The sequence below is a fragment of the Pezoporus flaviventris genome, unplaced genomic scaffold (assembly GCF_033815535.1).
Source record: "Pezoporus flaviventris isolate CSIRO_AGI_PZ_B2104156 unplaced genomic scaffold, CSIRO_AGI_Pfla_v1 ptg000044l, whole genome shotgun sequence".
In the NCBI taxonomy this organism is placed as follows: Eukaryota; Metazoa; Chordata; class Aves; order Psittaciformes; family Psittacidae; genus Pezoporus; species Pezoporus flaviventris.
In genome coordinates this window covers 1,183,393-1,199,697 of record NW_026892592.1, presented here as the reverse complement: position 1 = coordinate 1,199,697, position 16,305 = coordinate 1,183,393, and the positions used below count along the sequence as shown (strand labels likewise).

General features: G+C 44.8%; 1 long non-coding RNA gene across 1 annotated transcript; it reads left to right on the top strand.

Annotated features, from left to right (window-relative positions):
- Positions 1–12,886: 12,886 nt before the first annotated feature.
- On the top strand, positions 12,887–15,151 carry LOC133276343 (uncharacterized). The gene is made up of 2 exons (XR_009745832.1): positions 12,887–13,302; positions 15,003–15,151. It is a non-coding gene; the product is annotated as an uncharacterized LOC133276343 (long non-coding RNA).
- Positions 15,152–16,305: the final 1,154 nt, after the last annotated feature.

Sequence of the window (16,305 nt, the reverse complement as noted above, 5' to 3'; positions counted from 1 at the left end):
CGAACGACTCGTAACATCGTCCTTGTACGGAAACCTTTCTTTCACAGCTGCCAAGAGCCTCCTCCAAAGGCTGAGGGACTTTTTCTCTCTTGCAATTGCTTTGTCAATTCCCCCTTCTCTAGCAAGTGATCCCAGCTGCTTGGCTTCTGTACCTTCTAGTTCGTGACCATCGGCCCCATTGTCCCAGCATCGGAGTAACCAGGTGATGATGTGCTCCCCTGGTTGACGGGTAAAATCTTTTCGCATATTCCGCAGCTCGGTTGAAGTCCGAGGTCGAGAAGTTACCTCTTCTTCTTCTTCGTCATGTGATGATGACTCCTGATCAGATTCTGGACCGGGTGGTGAATTCATTGGTTCTTCATCTCGCTTCACCCTTTTTGCCTCCTTTTTGCTTGTTCTCTTACGTACAGGGGCAACTGATATTGGTACGAATTGGTCCTCTGTTTTGGCTGCAGTGATTATCACTGTGGTTTGAGTAGCGACTGTACTTGTTGCTGGGGGTGGTGTAGCTGCTGTGCTTGGAGCTGGGGTAACCGCGCTGTCTGTTGCAGTTGAAGTTTGAGCAGCTGCTGTACTTGCCACTGGGGTAGCTGCGCAGTTCATTGCAGCCAAAGTTTGAGTAGCGACTGTCGCTTTGCCCTCAAATCCGCCGATATTCTTTTCCTTTTGAAGGTGCTGGATAGTGTTGAACAAGGCCCTGTAAGCATAGGCCAAGCCCCAGCACGTTGCCGTGATTTGTCCATCTCTGGTATGGCCAGAATGACCACACACCTCATTTAAGTGTTTTACTAATTCTTCTGGATTTTGCAGTTGTTCGGTAGTGAAATTCCAAAATACTGGAGGGGCCCACTGACCTAGATACTTGCCCATACTATCCCACACACCCTGCCACTCATGGCTGTCCAGCCTCAGGGAAAATCTCTCGGTCCTCCTACATCGTCGTTTGACCCCAGACAAGACCCAAACCAGAATCTGCTTAACTATTGAAATCAGTAGTGGGCAAAACACACTCTGTATGCGTGTTAGCATGGTGATTCCCATCACCATCAGCAAACAAGTCTCAAGAGCATTAAAAGGCCATTCAAAAAATTCAAAACTCTCAAATGTAAATGGTCTGGGGGGACGACTAGGAGGGTAAAAGGATGTCTCCTTCACAGGTTGAGCACCTGAGAAGGAGAAAAAAGATGTGTAATTGCTAAGCACCTCCATCATATACCTCCCAAAGTATAAAGGTGGTGACCACACTGGGAACATAAGCCAGATCAGTTTCATGATCAATGATTCTATTGTATTACAAGTCATTACCATAAAGTACAATGGGATAAAAACCTTAGCCCAAGCCCCACACTTAATAAACACTAACACAGCGAATACCGGCTCTACGAAGATATGATATACTGAAACTGTGAGATCAAGAGGAAAAACCTTGAGAGCCAATAAATCAGCATTGTGACGAGTGACTATCAATTCAGTCAGATCTGTTCTTATCTCAACCCCTCGTGCCCCACGTTGGGCGCCAAAAAGAACTGTCGTGGTTTAAACCCAGTCAGGTAACTCGTTCACTCACTTCCAGTGAGTGGTGCCGAGCTGACAAAAATCGAAGTCCGTGTCCGTCTCCCCCCCCCCCCGCACCGGGGCTCTCCCCTTCCCCGCTCCCGGAGGAACGGGGAGGAGGATCGAGAGAGTGCAACTCCTACGGGTTGAGACAAGAACAGTCCAGCAACAAATCACCAACGCTACTATCAGCTAAAACAATGATAAGGGAAAATAACAAGGGAAGAGAATACGATACCACTGGCCAAGAAAGCGAGTTCCACCCGGAAGCCCTGTCCTTCCAGGTAACTCCCAGTTACCCCCCACCCCGGGCATGACGTGCTGTGGTATGGAATACCTCCCCGGCTAGCCCGGGTCAGGCGCCCCATCTCTGCTTCCTCACAGCTTCCCCTCCTCCCTGGCAGAGCATGAGCCTCACAGAGTCCTTGGTCAGGGTAAACATCACTTAGCAACAACCGAAAACATCGGCTTCACCAACACTGTTCTCAAACTAGAAGTCAAAACACAGCACTGCACCAGTTAACACAAAGGAAAAAACATGACTGCTACTGCTGAACCCAGGACAGTTCTACACATAATTGCCAGTAAAAAGATTGTGCATTCTAGTTTATTTTTTCCACTTTATCAGCTCCTTCAAATGAAATTTTAAATTAGTTGTGCCTTTACAATCAAGAAATAAGATATATGGACCTTTCTCCACATATTAAAAGTGTTTTACCTGAAGTTTCTGCTGCAGTTTCTGAGAGATCAAGAAATGTAGTTTCTCTTGTGAATTGATCAGGACATGCCAAAGACATGTGCAGCCATCTTACAGCATTTTTGGTAAAATATATGAAAAATTTCAGTTCCAGCTAACACACTGAGATTCACTAGAATCTTAGCACTACATTTTAATTTATTTGACAAGGCTTCAATATGCTTCCTTAAGACAAATTGCCTTGGGATTGGAAAATATCTATCAGTGATGCAGACCAGCTGCAATAAGTTCCATCCTTTCCAGTGATCTTCTTCCTGACAGATATTAATCCTGATATCCTGTTCCATTGTGTTTTCTTCAGCTCTGCTTTATTGATCCATCTCAGTATTCCAGGTTGTCATTAAAAAAAAAAAAAAAAGTAAAGTGCTGCCGAATGCATTCGGTCCATGATGTTCAAAGTTCATTCTCTGTTGGGATGATGGCTGGAGGGAAGTCAGGGCCAGTCGCTGGTGACCTGGAGACATCTAGTTGATGGGCTATAAAAGCATTATAGGGATTGGCCCATGCACTAAGAAAATGATTTTTTTCCTCTTGGTCTGTATGTATATGGATGTATATATGTGGGAGAGCAATGGTGTATTGAAAATGTGGGATCTGAGCACGACTTGAATGGTATGGAATAAGGGGTGGATAAGTAATGCTTTTAGTATATGTGCTGCCGAAGCGAGCACAAGAGTTTTGAGGTTTGGGCAGTCACCACCATCAGAAATGATGCAGGTACCAAGGGAGCTCACTTCAGCTTTATTGGTAACTTTGAGAGTAACTTTGAGAAGATCAAGTATCAACTCTTATGACCAGAAATGTCCAAAGTTTCCTTTCCCAAAGGAAAAGTTCTCTGGCCAAGAAGCCCTACAAAGATACTTATACACAAAGTCAGCTGAGACAGAAAAATCATCATGCTCTCATGTCAAGGTAGATACAGCTCCTGCAGTTGTCCTGATACAAAAAAAAAATAAATCTCTTGGCCCAGTGTCGTGGTTTAAACCCAGTCAGGCAACTTGTTCACTCACTCCCAGTGAGTGGTGCCGAGCTGACAACAATCGAGGTCCGTGTCCCCCCCCCCCCGCACCGGGGCTCTCCCCTTCCCCGCTCCCGGAGGAACGGGGAGGAGGATCGAGAGAGTGCAACTCCTACGGGTTGAGAAAAGAACAGTCCAGCAACAAATTACCACCGCTACTATCGACTACAACAATGATAAGGGAAAATAACAAGGGAAGAGAATACGATACCACCGGCCAAGAAAACGAGTTCCACCCGGAAGCCCGTGTCCTTCCGGGTAACTCCCAGTTACCCCTCACCCCGGGCATGACGTGCTGTGGTATGGAATACCTCCCCGGCTAGCCCGGGTCAGGCGCCCCGTCCCTGCTTCCTCACAGCTTCCCCTCCTCCCTGGCAGAGCATGAGCCTCACAAGTCCTTGGTCAGGGTAAACATCACTTAGCAACAACTGAAAACATCGGCTTCACCAACACTGTTCTCAAGCTGGAAGTCAAAACACAGCACTGCACCAGCTACCACAAAGGAAAAAACATGACTGCTACTGCTGAACCCAGGACACCTGGTCGCTGGGGACCCAGATTACAGGGCACCAACTAGCGGGGACCCGGATTACAGAGCCCCGACTAGCGGGGACCCGGGATACAGGGCCCCGACTAGCGGGGACCCAGATACAGGGCCCCGGTCACTGGGGACCCAGATTACAGGGCTCCGACTAGCGGGGACCCGGGATACAGGACCCCGGTCGACAGGGACCCGGATACAGGGCCCCGACTAGCGGTGACCCTGAATACAGGGCCCCGGTCAACAGGGACCCGGATACAGGGCCCCGACTAGCGGTGACCCTGAATACAGGGCCCCGATTAGCGGGGACCCGGGATACAGGGCCCCGACTATCGGGGACCCGGATACAGGGCCCCGGTCAGCAGGGACCCGGATACAGGGCCCCGGTCAGCGGGGACCCGGATACAGGGCCCCGGTCGACGGGGACCCGGATACAGGGACCCGGGTAACGGGGACCCGGAACGGCAAGTGAGCGGTGCCGGCGGGAGCGGCCGGGAAGCGCGGGCAATGCTGCTGTGGTGGCGTGATGGACCCGGGTGCTTGGGCTAACCGAAAGGAGTCCGCCGCTGGGGCGAACCAGACACTGCTGCGTCGGGAGGCCGATCCGGAGACCGAGGTTACAGGACGACCCAGAAGAAGACGATGCGGAAAAGGCTGGCCATGAAAATGGACCGAGAGGTAGCTCTGGACTTATTACAGTGCTTTTTATAAAAGCGGGGAACTAAGCCCTGAACTTTTTACAGTGCTTTTTATAAAAGCGGGGAATTGAGCCTGAGACTCTAAAGCAGCTAGCAGGTCTAGTGGCTGTAGGGAAGGCTAAGGGATTTTTTGTAGATCCTAATACAGTTTTTGAGGAGAGTGAGTGCCGAAGGTTTGGTGAAAAACTATTTGACTCAATGCTTAATGATGATAAAACAGCTAAGAACTCGGTAAACCACGGAGAGAAGTAATAAACTGTATAAAAAGTTACAAGGCGGAAAATAAAACTGCCGCGGTAGCAACGGAGAAACTAGGAACAGACGTCCCCTGTCGGTTGAAACCGGGGGAAGATTACAACTCGTTCCCCCCAACTCGCTGGAGCACAGGGTTTCCCACCCCCCCCCACCCCCCCACCCCCCCCTTCCTTTTCTCCCCCTCCATCAGAAGGTGCCGCAGAGGAGGTGTAACCCCCTGCTCCGCCACCACCACAGTTCCGAAAGTAGGGACTTTGAAAAGGACAGAGAAGTATATTAGAAGGTATACGTATGATAAATGTTGAGGAATCTGAAAGAAAGAGGGCAGTGCCTCGGTGCCGGATCAATTGCGGCGCCATTTTGAAGCACGCAGTAGAAAATACGGATCATGCCCTAGTGAGAGATTTAAAGGAACTGCGAGCCTTTCCAACCCACTATGCCCTAGAGTGAAAAAATTTTTAACTCAGTCACGGAGGAGCCAGGTCTGCAGATGGCTACATACTGAACGAGATACATCTGATAAGAAAGGCACAGCTGCGAGCAACGGAGACCCTGAGTTCGGCCCAGGATCAGCCCCGGAATCACCTGAATCAGATCCAGATTTATATCCTCTGCTTCCAGACCCTGACTCTTTGTCTCCCGGGTCGGTCTGCTCAGACTCACTGGCCCTGGAGACGCTCAGTTGTAACAATGGGTAACCAAGGATGCGAACATTACTGGGGAATTTTCTGCAATGGGCATCTTTGCATATCCTGTGTTTACTACACAGCAGGGGGCTAAAGAGTGGGAAGCTCTTGATCTCAAAATAGTTAAGGAGGCCTGACAAACAGTGACCACGTATGCGTTAAAATCCTCTTATAGTCAAGCTGTATATGTTATGATTTTTTCTTGCAATTGACAGGGGGAGCCCATACAGTTTCTCTGTGATACTCATGTACTAGAAGTTGGTAAATATAAGTATGTCCAGGTTTCTATCAACCCTTGGAGACCTCTGTAGATACTGCTGGCCACTTCTTCCAGCACAGGCTGGCCACCTGTGTCGGAATGAGTGTGCATTTTGGTCAGTATAAAAGCCCAAGCCCCATACGATGTGGGGGAGGCAGAGCCTCTGCGGGTACGCCCGCTAAGGTTGAGCCTGCCACCTCGCACTGCAATGATGCTTCTCGGAGCTGGTTTACTGTTAGTCTCCACAGGAGCTGACCGTGAATACCCCAAGCAGAATGAGATAGAGGAAGAGAAAGAACAAATAACTGCAAAACATCACTTGGGGGCAACTGAAAAGAAACCTCCTCAATATGTGTGCTTGTAAAATAGCTATTATTAGAGGTTGTGATTTTGTGTATAAAACCACCTGTATTTACTAGCTAGTTGCTAATAAGAAACTGCACCTTGTATTGTATAGATTTGTCACTTGTAAAAGAGATGTTAGAGTATGGTAATTTGCAGCAGCTGCTAGAAAATGCTAAGGCAAAAGCTAGAAAAAATTTAATACAATGGTAGTGTTATAAAGCAGGTGATGGAACAAATTTAAGAGGGGGGGAGAATTCCACTGGTAAGAAATGTCTTTGGCTAGTCCTTCACTGCCATCAGCATCTTCAACATGCTGCTGCACCCTGTAATAGTTACTCTGCTAATGTAAATGTGTGTGTGCCTTGCTGTAGTAGTGACTTGTTACTGGATGAAGCAGGTGAAACTGTGCATTGACAACAAGGTGCAAGTACTGAGGCTGACCAAAGGCCTGCTACCACAGTCAAGGGCAAGACTGGGTCGGCTTCTGTGTTTGCCACCAAGAAGAACCTTTAGCTCCCCTGTTGGCTGCAACCCAGCAGGTGTGGAGCGGTGGGGACACATGCCATGCCAGACCTTGATGTGAAGGATCAGAGAGCTATACAGCCTGTTATCAGAGAGCCATACAGCAGAAAAAAGGGGCAGGCCCAGGCAGCCTCTAGTTGGCATATGTTGGAAATATAATCTAGCCCAGATCCCCTGCTCAAGTAGGGTCACCCAAACCATACATAAAAAACATAAAGGGGGAAGATGTGGAGACAGTGTTCTCACGGGAGAATGCATAATTGGTACATAAACTTTGAATAGTCCTGAAAGATACAGCAAGGCCATGGGAGGCCCAAAGAAGCTTAAGCAAGCAAGATAAGAGGCTGGAATTCACCAAGTTAATGAGGACTGTGGACTGTTGGCAAGCTTTCAAGGTTGAGTTCTCACACCTGTGTTTAACCAATTATATGCTAGTCACTAAGGGTCTTCAAAACATGTATCCAATCATAATATGCCAAATCACTGTAAGTGCTTCAGCTGGGGCCTTGGCTCAACTAAGCAGACTGGGTTGCTGAGTTGCTAAGCAGACAATTCTACATCGAAGGCAATTCCTGATTTGTTTTAATGTTGACTCTGTAAGACATGCAACACTGCAGAACCTTTTGTTGTTGGAACAGGGACATGGATGTGAAGAGTTTGATGGAATGTGTTGTATGAGTCTCTGATTATGCTAATTCGATGCACGCACAGCTGAGAACCCTGGCTCAGCTTACCCAGCAATAGTAAATGAGCAATATCCTAAGAATAACTAGATGGTTGTTTTCACAGGGCATTACAGGTTGAGTCAAACACTGTTTAAAAGTATTGCACTTATGTATCATTGATTAGGTTAATCATCGTAGCTATTAGACTTGTTTATAGTTGTGTGATAAAACAGGTGAACAGAATAACAGAATAATGCCTTGCTTGCACAAAGAAAAAGGGGGGAATTGTTGCAGAATGACTCTAAGAGCAGGACCATAGAGTTCTGGAGGACTGTGCAAGCAAGGCAGGGGGTGGCCCCCACAGGTAGCCGGAGACCGGACATGGGAGGAGAATGTGGAGGAAGCTGTGGGGGGCTAACCAATACTGTTGTGCCAAGAAGGAGTGGCTGAATACCACTCCTATATATGTGTGAACTGCGTCACAAATAAAGTAGAAGTAGCTTATCACCGATATTGGGTTGGCCTGTCTGCTTCTCCTCGCCGCTTACAGAGAGTATAGGAAGGAAGGAATTGCCTTTTCGAGTCTTGAGCCTTTAGATTTTGCTTGTTTCTGTTCTCTGCAACATTCTGTCATAGTGTTTTTAGAAATATATTTTAAAAAAATCTGCGTTTCTGCATATAGTTTTTGAGGGATCATTAAAATGGTGTAATTTTCAACTAAAGTAAAAAGTCCTACAGTTTGCACCTTTAGAATGCATATTATTTGTTTTCAAATGTTGTTAAAATTTCAATTATGCTTTTGATTGTTTTTTTTGACAGGGCTATGATAGAGGATGCATATTCAAGGTCAATAACAAAACTAGCCAGATCAGTGAGCAATTACACACAACTTGGGTGTGTATAAGAGAAATAATTAACTGAATACAGTTAAGAATCAAGTTTGATTCTGAATATTTTATTGATGATGTTGAAGGTAGCATAACTTTGCCACCTTTATAAATGATGGTTAGTTCTTCAGTTACTATGCAGCTATGACAAAAACAAAGCAGTATAGTTCTTCATAGGTTAAATCCCCAAGGAGGGAAAAAAAGATGTGTAATTGCTAAAAATTCCCATTATATGCCTCCCCAAGTATACGGGTGATGGCCACACTAAGAACACATACCAGACTAGTTTAATGATCAATGATTCTATTGTATAAGTTATTACCATAAAGCACAGCAAAAGAAGAACCTTAGCCCAGGCCCCAAAGCCAATAAACACTAAAAGAGCAAATACTAGCTACAAGTAATGTATGACATGCTGAAACTCTGAGACCAAGTGCAACAAGTCTGACAGCAAATAATTCAACATTGTGATGAGTGACTATTGATCTGAAACAAGGAATGCTTATCACAAATACGTTTTGACACACTCTGGTCAGACCTGTCATTATCATCTCAAAGGTTTGTGCCCCACGTTGGGCGCCACAAAGAACTGTCGTGGTTTAAGCCCAGCTGGTAACTCAGAACCATGCATCTGCTCGCTCACTCCCCCCCCCCTTCTCCCTCCCCCCACTCCGAGAGAGATGGGGAGGAGAATCAAAAGAATGTAACTCCCACGGGTTGAGATAAGAACAGTCCAATAACTAAGATATAATACAAAACTACTGCTACCACCACCAGTAATAATAATGATAAGGGAAATAACAAGGGGAGAGAATGTAAAGCTAAAAGGAGAAAAAGAAAACACTAAACACAAGTGATGCACAATACAATTGCTCACCACCCGCTGACCAATACACAGGGGCTTGAGCAGTGAACTGGGCCTTCCAGGTAACTCCCCCAGTTTATATACTAGGCATGACGTGCTATGGTATGGAATATCCCTTTGGCTACTTTGGGTCAGGTGTCCTGTCTCTGCTTCCTCACAGCTTCCCGTGCCCCTCCTCCCTGACAGAATATGAGACTGAAAAGTCCTTGATCGGAGTAAGCATTACTTAGCAACAACTAAAATCATTGGTGTGTTATCAGCATTGTTCTCAGACTAAAGTTTAAAACACAGCACTGCACCGGCTGCTAAGAAGGGTAACAATAAATGTTACAGCTGAATCCAGGACAATTTATTACTCTAGGTGAATTAAAATTTTGTATGTGGGATGTTATTTTAACAAATGAATGATTAATGGCTGTTGTTTTCATTAGAAAGATTATGCAACAGCACAGACTTCTTAGATGAGGCTAAAGATTATTTTTCTTTGTAGTAATTATAGATAGAAATGTGGAAAGCTTTCATCAGTGGATAATTTGACACCAGCTGTTGCTGCTTTTCAAAGGTTCTGTATCTGCATGTTAGTTTGAACATCAGTGCTTTAAAGGCTATGCATGTTATTGGTTTTTTCAGCAGCATTGACCTGGAAACTGAGGTAGGAGTCTATCTTTAGAATAGCTGGAGAAGTCCATTAAGTATAGAAATCTGAATCTGAGGAATGACCTGTCACCCACCTTCCTTTACTTGAGGCTTAACCTTAACTTGAGGTTAATCTTGAGGCTGTAATGACGTAAGACAACTGGAAACTTAACTAGCCAAGTGGCTTTTGGTTTCTTTTCACTTTTCAAGTATGCATGTAAAAATACTTGTGCATGTGATTTCTTGGGGTTTTTTTTGAGCTGCTCTTGCATCACCTTTAGGAACATCATTTGCTATTATTGCGTGTTGATGATGGAGAAGAATAAGTTAATTTTGTTGCTTTTTACTCGTTAGAGTTAATGCAGGTAAAACACAAAGAACTGAAAAGTTATGTAGGATTCCAAGTACATTTGAAATATTTAATAAGAACATCATTTATAGCAGGTTTGGGGATTTTTGTTTTCTTCAGTTTTAGGAACAGAGTTGAAATTCTGTAAATATATCAGTTACACTTTAGCACTATTTTAAAAAAAATGTAGCCAACCTAAAGAAAAAAACCCATATGAGCATTAAATTTTTATTTTACTTTTCCTCAATCTAGGACATTTGCACCAGCTTGGGATGTTTTCAAAACCACAACAGAAAAACTAGCGAGCTGTCACCTGGACCTTGTGCAGAGATTACAAGAGCTAATAAAAGAAGTTCACAAGTACGGAGATGAACAAATCAAAACTTATAAAAAGGTTATCAATTTTTTTTCTTCTGTGTGTTCAATGACTGTTGCAGAATGGCTCTAAGAGCAAGGCCATGGAGCCTTAGAGGGCTTGTGTGAGCAAGGCAAGGGGTAGGCCTCACAGGTAACCAGAAACCAGATGTGGGAGGAGAATGTGGAGGAAGCTGTGTGGATCTAACCAATACTGTTGTGCCTAGGAGGCGTGGCTAAATACCAAGCCTATATAAGTAAACTGCGTCACAAATAAAGTAGAAGTTTGCTGATCACCCATATTGGGTTGGCGTGTCTTGCTTCTCCTCACCACTTACAAAAGACTTGTTAAAATTAAAATGGTTTGGATTTGACAACTGTGTGATTTTTGGCAGACTAAAGACACAACTTCCCTGGGCAACCCATTTGAGTGCCTCACCACCCTAACAGTAAAGAACTTCCTCCTTATATCCAATCTAAACATCCCCTGCTTAAGTTTGAACACAACACACACAATACTCCAGGTGAGGTCTCACAAGAGCAAAGGGGCAGGATCACATCCTTCAACCTGCTGGTCACAGTCCTTTTGATGCAGCCCAGGATATGGTTGGCTTTCTGGTCTGGAAGCACACACTGCCCACTCATGTTCATTTTCTCATTGACCAGCACCCCCAAGTCCTCTGCAGGGCTGCTCTGAATCTCTTCTTTGCCCAACCTGTAGCTGTGCCTGGGATTGCTCCAACCCAGGTGTAGGACCTTGCACTTGGCATGGTTAAACTTCATGAGGTTGGCATCAACCCATCTCACAAGCGTGTTGAGGTCCCTCTGGATGGCATTCCTTCCCTCCAGGGTATCAACCGAACCACGCAGCTCAGTGTCATTGGCAATCTTGCTAAGGGTGCACTCAATCCCACTGTCCATGTCAGTGACAAAGATGTTAAACAAGACCGGTCCCAACACCGATCCCTGAGGGACACCACTTGTTACTGGCCTCCAGCTGGACATTGAGCCATTGACCACAACTCTTTGTGTGGGGCCATCCAGCCAGTTCTTTATCCACCAAGTGGTCCATCCATCAAATTGATGTTCCCCAATTTAGAGACAAGGATGTCGTGTGGGACAGTGTCGAATGCTTTACACAAGTCTGGGTAGATGACATCAACTGCTCTACCCCTGTCCATCATTTCTGTAGCCCCATCACAGAAGGCCACCAATTGGTCAGGCAGGATTTCCCCTTAGTAAAGTGTCCTGGTTTTAGCAGTAGCAGTCAATTTTTCTCCTTCTTGGTAGCTGGTGCAGCATTGTGTTTTGACTTTCAGCCTGGGAACAGTGCTGATAAACACCTATGTTTTTAGTTGTTGCTAAGTAATGTTTACTCTGACCAAGGACTCTGTGAGTCTCATGCTCTGCCAGGGAGGAGGGGGAAGCTGGGAGGAAGCAGAGACAGGACACATGACCCAAGCTAGCTGAAGAGGTATTCCATACCACAGCACGTCATGCCGGGGGGGGCAATTGGGAGTTACCCGGAAGGACAGGGGCTTCTGGGTTGGACTTGCGGGTGGCATCGTATTCTGTTCCCTTGCTATTTTCTCTTATCTTTGTTGTCGTTGGTGGTAGCGGTGGTGATTTGTGTTGTACGTTGGATGCTGGACTGTTCTTGTCTCAACCTGTGGGAGTTGAATTCTTTCGATTCTCCTCCTCATCCCTCTGGGAGAGGGGAAGGGGGAGGGGGGGGGAGGAAGGAAAGAAAGAGGGAGGAAAAGGGAGGGAATGAGTGAACGAGCTGTCTGGCTGAGTTTAAACCACAAGAGTTCTTTCTGGGGCCCAACGTGGGACACGAAGGGTTGAGATAACGATAGATCTGTCTGGATTAATAGTCACTTGTCACAGTGCTGATTTATTGGCTCTCAAAGTTGTTCCTTTGCTGATTGTGATGTGGATCACTATGTTGGCACACATACAGAGTGTATTTTGTCCACGACCATTTCTTCTGATTTCAAAAGTTAAGCAGTGCTTCATCCACAGGTTCTTCTTGATCAAGCGATCTGTAACAGATCCCCACAGTAATGTTTCCCATAGCTTTTTTCCCTTTAACCCTGACCCACAAACTCTCTGTTAACTGATCACTTGTCCCCAGACAGAGTTCCATACTCTCCAGCCTATCCCTAACATAAAGGGCAACTCCCCCTCCCTGCCTGCCAGGCCTGTCTTTTCTAAAAATCCTGCAACCTTCCATTCCAACACTCCAGTCATAGGAGCCATCCCACCATGTTTCTGCGATGCCTATTATATCATACCCCCGTAGACGTGCACACATCTCTAATTCCTCTTGTTTGTTCCCCATGCTACGGGCATTTGTATAGAGGCATCTGAGCTGAGCTCCAAATGAAGCCGGCTCATTGGCTGGAGCAGCTGGAATATATTTACATTGCTCCAAGCATTTATTATAGGTACTGGAGCATCTATTATAGGTGCTGGAGAGGTGCTATAGAGACAGTATACTCGAGCCGACCAGACCTGAAGGAGGAGCTTCTGGAGGGTGCAGATTCCTGGTTCACTGATCACAGCAGCTTTGTTAAAGACAGTAAACGAAGACCAGGATATGCCATAACTACAACTTCAAAGGTAATAGAAGCTAAACCATTACCCTCTAACACCTCAGCACAAAAGGCAGAAATAATAGCCCTGACTAGAGCCTTGGAGTTGGCAAAGGACAAGCAGATAAACATACGGACTCATTCCAAATATGCCTTTGGTGTAGTTCATGCACATAGAGCAATTTGGAAAGAACAAGGACTTTAAAATACCCAGGAAAGACAAATTAAACATGCAACGGAAATTCTGCCATTGTTAGAAGCTGTACAATTACCTAATGAAGTGGCTATCATACATTGTAAAGGACATCAAAAAGGTAACTCTGATTAAGAGACTGGAAACAATTTGGCTGATCATGAGGCTAAACGTGTGGCAGAAAAAGAAAGAGTTGAGGTTATGTCCTTAAATCCTGATGGTAAACTGGTAATTGAGCAAAATAAACCTAGGTACTCTAAAGAAGATATGAAACTAATTGAAGACTTGGAAGGATAGAAAAATGAAAAGGGTTGGATAAAAATACCTGATGGGTGAGTAGTGATCCCCTATAATCAATTATGGAAGTAGATACAAGAAGAACATAACAAAACTCATTGGGGAAGTAATGCCTTGTATAAAAACATTTAAACCAACAGATCATAGGAAGAAATTTCTATACCATAGTGTCCTGGGTTTAGCAGTAGCAGTCAATTTTTCTCCTTCTTGGTAGCTGGTGCAGCGTTGTGTTTTGACTTCCAGCCTGGGAACAGTGCTGGTGAAACCGATGTTTTCGGTTGTTGCTAAGTGATGTTTACCCTGAACAAGGGCTTTGTGAGGCTCATGCTCTGCCAGGGAGGAGGGGAAGCTGGGAGGAAGCAGAGACAGGGCGCCTGACCCAGGCTAGCCAAAGAGGTATTCCATACCACAGCACATCATGCCCGGGGTGAGGGTAACTGGGAGTTACCCGGAAGGACACAGGCTTCTGTGTCAGACTCGTTTCTCCAGGTGGGTGGTATCGTATTCTCTTCCCTTGTTATTTTCTCTTATCATTGTTGTCGTTTGTGGTAGCGGTGGTGATTTGTGTTGTACATTGGTTGCTGGACTGTTCTTGTCTCAACCCGTAGGAGTTGCACTCTTTCGATCCTCCTCCCCCTTCCTCCGGGAGCAAGGAAGGGGAGAGCCCCGGAGGAAGGGGGGTGGGGGGGGGCCTCGATTGCTTTCAGCCCAGCACCACTCACTGGGAGTGAGTGAACAAGCTGTCTGGCTAGGGTTTAAACCATGACACATAGCGCAATTAGTGACAAAACAACGTCAACTATGTCTGAAAAATAACCCTAAGACTGAAAACAGGAATCAGGTAGGGACAATTGGAGAAGGGAATTATACGGGACAACAGTGGCAAGTATATTTTTCTGAATCACCTAGAAAAGGAGGTTATTGATATTTTTTGGTATTGACAGATGATACTTTTTCAGGGCGGCCAGAAGCATTTCCTTGCCGGACAAATAATGCAAAACAAGTGATTAAGGTGCTAGTAAGTGAAATAATAACTCATTTTGGGGTACCAGCAACTATGTCCTCTGACCACGGTACACATTTCAGTGCAAAATTATTACAAGAAATCATCAAGAAATTGGAAACAGATTGGCAATTACATGTTCCATATAGGCCACAGGCCAGTTGGCAAGTAAAAAATAAAATTAATCAGTTAATTAAACAACAGCTTGGGAAGATTTGTCAAGAGACTAAGTTATATTGGATTCAAGCATTACCACTGTCCTTACTGAGAATCAGAACAAAACCTTGGTCAAACGAAGGAATTAGCCCATTTGAGATTCTTTATAGAAGGCCATATCAATCTCAATTTAAAGCAGAGAGACTTCAAGAAGTAGGAGAAGGATATCTTCAACAGTTCTTGGTAAACTGGGGAAAACAGTTAAAAGAAATAAATGGCAGTGTTAGGGACCAGAGCCAGAGTTTTAGATTATCCTAATCATTCTTTTAAGCCAAGAGATTGGGGTTTTATTAAGAATTTTGCAGGTGATCCCCTAGAAGAGAAGTGGAGCGGACCATACCAGGTATTACTGACTACCTTTACAGGAGTGAAGATAAAGGAACATCCTGCTTGGATACATTACTCATGAATCAAGAAGGCACCAGAACCAGAAAAACACCAGAACCAAGAAAAAGTATGGCGTGTCAAGTCTTTAGGACCCACACATATGAGAGACTACATCGATCATAATTTGGACTTGTATAATAATAAGTGTAGAAGCATGGAATCAAAATCTATATCTGAGATTGATACAAAATGTTACTAGTGTCTTAAACAAGAGTGATTGTTGGATCTACCTAAAACAGGAGAGAGACTGTGCACTCCTTTAATTGGCCTCCCTATTCCATTTAGGACAAATTGAAATAGATTAGATGTGGAAACAAGTTAAAATATTTCATGAGGTGGCAAAGGACAGAACCTCATGGGGATCTGAGGGAATCTGGGAAAAATTAACATCACAGGTACCCAGTCTCTCCTGGTTGAAATAGTTGTTTTTTTTTTACTGTATTGGTAATAATAGGAATGGTTTTGATTACATGTATAAAACAGTCCAATGCTCCTTTTGGTGTTGCAAACAATCCATGATGAACTGACGAATGGAAGAGAAACAAAATAAGCATCAAGTAGAAACAGGGAAATACTTCAGGAAACTTTAAATAAGAATGAAATAACTCAGTTGCAAAAGAATTTGCAATAGGACAAAAAAAGGGGGGATTGAAGAATGGGGTTGAATGAAGAATAGGGTTGTAAATAAGTAACTTCAAAGACATTAGGCTTTGTAAGCAACTATAGAGAAAAGGAAATTACTAAGATAAGCTTTGCCAGAACTGCCTGGTGGCTACTGATATGACAACGATCCTAAAAGAAAGTGATGAAGAAATAACCACCAGGGGTCCCAAAGCCCACTACCATATTTTAGTGTGCATGCAGGAGGCATTCTCTAAAGGTATGATGTAATGTATGTAATCTAATTAATATGCATGTTTAAGGACAATATAATCACAGCCTGGTTGATGCTTGGATGAGACACACTAGGAGGAGCGATCCCCCATGTCTCCCAGTGCCACAACAAAGAATACCTGCTTGTCAACTTAACCTTTTTGGCGAGTTCCTGGAGATTTCTCTGAATCACCTCCCCCCACACTCACCAAGGTGGACAGGACACCATCACAGACAAAACAGACTCGACTTGGGGAAACTGATTTATTACCAGTCAAAAGTCAGTGTAGAGTAATAAGAAAATAAAACCAAACCTAAAAACACCATCCCCCCCTACCCCTCCCTTCT